We start from the raw sequence: 6,000 nt of genomic DNA on the forward strand, positions 1-6,000 counted from the left end.
TCTTAAGGGCTTTTATTCAAATATAAATGTTACAGTCAAGGGGGTATGCAAATACATAAATAATATGAAATAACACAATATCACTGTAGTATCAAAAGAATAATCTATACATATTTTAAAAGGTTAAATAAACACATGTTGGCATATAGAAATAATTTAAACAGCTTTCTTATTTGTCAAATATTGTATTGAATTTAGGTGTTGTAGGATTTCAGCCTTTAAAAAGAGAAATTGCGGTTTGTTTTCTCGAAATCTGCATTTATAGATAGGCTACTAAATTTGTCCAGAAAAAGTAGCATATTACCTGTTTTATTTTTTTGTATTTTACATGTATAATTACATCTTGTGTTGTTTAACATTTTTATTCAGTTATACATGTTCAGTTGGCTGAATTTGTCTTACACTTGTGTGTAGTGTTAAACAACAGAAACAGGAAGTTTTACGTCTTGAGAAATGGTCTATAAAGCAACCACTTAGCAAAGCCCTAGCAACCAACCACAAAACCATAGCAACCCCTCAGAAGCGCTCAACCTTTGTGACACACCTTTAAATTAAATTTATTGCCAGATTACAAAAGGATAATCTTTAACTTCAATTTTCCCCTAAAATATCAGGTTGTTGCAAGTTGTCACATGTGTATTTTATGTTAGAAAATTGCACCTAATTTAAATACAAATGAAATCCTAATTTAATAACATAATCCTGATTTAGATACAGTATTTCATATGTCAAAAGGGGTATTGTTTCAAATAAGCTATTACACAGAAGTGTGTTATTTCTGAGTTATAATGGTTTCTTTGTAGTCAAGACCTCAAGTCATGTGTCTACGTAAAAATTGTGACTATTTTTATGCTTTTCCTGCATTAAAATGCATCTCCTGAAAAGTGAGCAGCAGGCGGCGCTATTAGACAAACACAACTGCTGGCTGTAGTGTAATCGTGCCATTTTCGTTTCAATATTGTGTCTCACACATATTCACATAAGTTCTTACACATAGTCTACTCAGAGTAATATTACAATAAATATTTTATAATAAATTGTTATTGATGAAACCCTACACGCCGAATGGGGAACATGCAGCCTGCTCTGGATTGGGTTTGGATTGGATTTCTTTTACATTCTTTAAGTATCACAACAAAACACTTATGTTGAATTTTATATCTATTTTTAAATGTATTGATTATAATTGATACATAAAACCTTAACCCTTATTTGTAATTATTGTCTTTTGACTTACACTGCAGATTGACATTAAAACCTTCATCTACAGACAGACTGCCATCATATCTGTCACAAACAATCTGTTCAAGGCGACAATGGTTAAACTAGATTAAATTTCATGCGCGTTTATTGGCTGAATAACATTATCAGCCCCTCCCACTTACTCAGATGTCTCCGATGACTTGTGTTTGGCTGTCAAATCATCGGTACTCTTGACGTGACAGCTGCCCGACCGTCAATAAGTCAAGAAGCTGGTCATCGGGCAGCCAATTCCCCGAGCCACACGGGTTTAAGGGTTTTAATTATTCATCGGTCACACGTCTGGTCCGTACACAAATCAATCAAGCCGGCATGTGTTTAGATGGGTTTAAAGGTGTCAGGGCAGATGCACAGGACCTGTGTACCTCAGCACTGCGTGGACCTGCAGATAAAATCAATCACCGCTTATCACATCGCTCTTTGCGTCTAATGCTAAATCTGACAGAAGAAGACTCAAGTATAGAATCGGAAAAAGTGACAAGGGGCTGCTACACACCTCAGCACTGTTGGGGACCCAGGGCCTTTTCAAACTGTTGCTTGGCCATCATAGTGGTTGACCCGAATAAGAAAAGCACATCTGCAGATAATTTATACTACCACTACTAGACCCCTTTGACTTTAATTTTATGAAAACAAAACCTCTTAGAAATTCTCCAAATATACATATATATATATAAAGTGTATTAAGCAAATCTAAAGATTTCATACATTTAAAAGGTGTTAATTGCAATTTGTTGAACCAGTTTGATTGATTTATTTGGAATTTTACAACCTGATGCATTTCTTTCTCATGTTTTTTCAAGTGTATGATAGCAAAGTTTCACATATCACAGAAACACTCATTGGATTTTCTCATCATATCGACTTTGATAAAGTAAAACACCAGACACACACGCACAAGTTTACTTATCTTTCAAATTACTTCTATTGTTTTTATACACAGCTAGTTATAAACACATTAACCTGACCTTAACCTGCAGTCTAACTGCATTTTTACCAATTTAAAAAAGCTTAATTTATTATATTTTAAAGTATTTTTACAAATGAGGACGTTCCCAAAGGAGGTTTTGCTCAGATTTACACGCACACACACAGATCTCAATACTTCAAACATAAAACAAAAATAAATGTACAGATTATTTTCAGCCGAGAAAACGAATCCTGACATCACAAGACAATCCTTAATTTACAATGACATAAAACTAGCAAATGTCAAACAAAGCAAACCATGTTAATTATGTATACCCCAGTGCATGCTGGGAAGAGAATGTAAGAGACTGTCACGAAACCTTTTCCGCTTTTTTGCAGAATAATTTATTTTGAAATAATCACAATAATTCAGCTCACCTGCTTGACTGCTTGAACTTAGAAAAAAAGTAAGTATATCACGAAACAAAATATATAAATATGCAATAATTTATCTTTTTCCACCAGAATTAAAAATTAATAAATCTAAATTCATATATCTTTAATAAACTATAAATTAAATGATTAATATTCCTGTACAAATTATAAAAGTCTTGGTTATTTATACAATTTTTGTTGCTGCAACACGTACACTACTATCTAAACACGCAAAAATTATGACACTGAAGGAGAACTTAATCTCAAGATATCTTGAACCTAAGCACAAATAAGCCAGAGTCCACCGCCATTACATTAATGAAAACGATCTCATCTAATTGCACCGTAAAACATGAAAATAATTGGTGCAAGCGAGATGCGAACATTGCTTTTATTCATAATGGCATCCATCCACGGCACCCACGAGGGATATAAATGAGCGCGAAGAATTCTGTGTTTGTTGGGCGTTTTAACTTTGAGTCAACCCGCCATAATTACATCTGCTAGATTATTAAACAAATTACTCATCATCTCTTTAAATGCAATTGATTAAAACAAAACGCTATTAAGGCCGGTTCGGGTTCGAGTATAAATCCTGAATCAGCCATTTGCAGGTAAATGAGGATAACGATTAAAGTGCGCTTGTGGTTGCTTTGATTAATGTGGCTTTGTCAATGCTTGTCTCCCCACTGTCATCCCAACCATTATAGTCTGATTTAAGCCATTCTGCAAATTCCTACCGATTCTCATTTACCGTCACCTTAAAGCGTGCCTGACCGACCCCTGAATCTGACCTTGTTAGTACGGCTGACTCAAGAGATGCACGTGCGTGTGTCTTTGGGAGAAGAAAATAGTATGCCGTAACATTTAAGCCCTCTTTTAATTACCACCCAACACCCCATAATGACGATGAGATGAGATGCTGAGGCATTCGATCAATGTCATTTAGGGACGGGAGAACGAGACATCTGCATCATTCCTTGATTGGAAGCCCAGTGTTTATTCAATCATATTGAGATGTTGATTGACAAAATCCAAATAAATTCTGAACACTTTGAAACTGATGGGCACTATTAAGGATGGTGACCTTATGAAGAAAATTTATGCAAATTTGGTCATACTATTGATGCTTATTGACATGAGTTCCGCATTATTAAGAATTCGAAATATCATTAAAATTACTTCAACTATACATAACACACAATTTTATTTTTTACTATTTTAAAGCTCAGGGGATGTGAGGGAGTTCTCATTTGTGTTTAAGATGTTTCTCCTAAAGATGGAGTAATAGAAACAAATTGGACAATTGTTCAAATTCCGGAGGAGTATGGTGGTGTAAAATAAATGTAGATTGCACAGGTAAAATAATTTGGATTTGGGCAAATTTGATGAGATATTAATATTGAGATCTCCAATAATATTTACTTTTGATTGTAGACTTGACAACTCTGAGCTCAGTTTGTGACATATTGAGATCTCCTCTGAAACTCTAATTGAGACATTTTATGAGATTTCTGGCTCTGTTGCTCAGAAGAAACATCTGAGAACCAGGAGAATTAAGCAGAAGTTTCCATTTGCTCTTCATTTTCGCTCATTGAAGAAATACTGTCACATGTCATAAGGCACTGGAAAAAAGATCTGGAAAACCCTCCAGGAATTTTCCGTTAGCTGGAGCAACAGAATTATACAGTAAAATTCCAGGATACAAGGATTGTTTTACCTTTTTTTCTTGTGAATTTACTTTTCGTCTTTTTCCGTAATTTTACAGTTTTTTTACCGAATTTCAAAAATATTTTGTAAACAAAAAGTTCCTGGGGCGCCACACATTAACTGTAAAATTAATTTTTTTCCCCGTAAATATTTAAAAGTATTAAATAAAAAATACATTAAAAAAAACTTTTAAAAATGGTAAAAAAAAAAATTTTTACATCTTAAAAAAAAATAGTAACAGAAAATGTTGGATCAAAATTGAAAAAATGCCTCTCATATTTTCAAACTGAAATTCATTAAATTCCTCTTTGTCGCGAAATAATCCAATTCACCGGAATTGAGAAATTTAAAACATTTTGTACAACCCATCATTTACCATCAACTGGAAGAAATAACACCAAAATCAGTAGTATCCCAAAACATAGACCAGCTACACTTTGAAACATTTTTAATCATTCAGAAAGAATAATTTACAAGTTTCATATCATAAAAAGTGTTTTCTTTCACTAATGTTGATCTATTCAGTTTCTCGCGTTTAATCCCTAAGAGGCAGCCTTGTGTGAAATAAGATAAATTGATTTTGCATTGATTCGCACTCATTCTTTTCAGTTCATTCCGTGCGTGTGTGGAGGGGGCGGATCTTTGCCTTCAGCAGAAGCAGGTGCCTAATAAATCAGGCCTAATGTATAATGCATTCACAGCCAGTGATGGTAAGGAGGTTAAACATATATTTTTCAAAAGCACTGACCTGCGCCTTTGCTCCTTTGTCATATCTGTCTTAAGGAAAACTTTGATCACGGCTGTTGTTGTCCTGCTAAGATAAAACCAAATGGATTTGTTGAGCAACAGAAAAATGTTGGGTTTTACAATTGAGCAACATTTCTATCCCGGATCCTCATTAATTGATGTTAATGAGTTTTCTCAGTACATTTGTTATAACTTACTGTATGTACTTAATAAAGGGACAGTTCACCCAAAATTTTTATTCCGTTATGAATTACTTACTACCTTCAAGTTTTTCCAAAGCTTAATAAATGTATTTGTTTGATTGAACACAAAGAAAGATATTTTTCTGTAGCACCAAATAATTATTGTACAATGTTGATAAGATATTTTAATGGAAGTCGATGGTGCCCGAGAAAACTCAGTTATTAACATTTTTCCAAATATCTTTCTATGTGTTTAACCAAACAAAGATATATATATAAAGGTTTAGAACAATTTGAGGGTGTAAATGTTGACAGAATTTCCATTTTGGGGTGAGCTATCCCTTTAAGCATTACATTGGCCATTTTATTTGTTGTGCCACAAAATAGAACTATTTTAACATTCTTCTTTAAATGCCCAGTTCTATCTTTTAAAACGCAATCCTAATTCCATCTGTCACTCCAAGTCACATTGATTTTTTACCCTTGACATCCTTTAAGGACACTGTGCCGTGTAAATGGACATTGATGATCTTTTGCTATATTGTGTCACTCCCATTGACGTACACGTTAAAGTCTGAGGTGATCATCAATATTTCATGCAGTCTTACACAGGGAGAAATTTTATTGCTATATAGCACTTAAAGCTTAGTTTCGTTAAAGTATCAACATTGTCTCAGGTGTGTCTCTTCCTGTTCGGGGGAAAATAAAAATAAAAGACAAATTAGACAATCGCTGACATTCAGTAAGAGCTAAGAGC

This window comes from Triplophysa dalaica, chromosome 2 (assembly GCF_015846415.1).
Source record: "Triplophysa dalaica isolate WHDGS20190420 chromosome 2, ASM1584641v1, whole genome shotgun sequence".
Taxonomy (NCBI): Eukaryota; Metazoa; Chordata; class Actinopteri; order Cypriniformes; family Nemacheilidae; genus Triplophysa; species Triplophysa dalaica.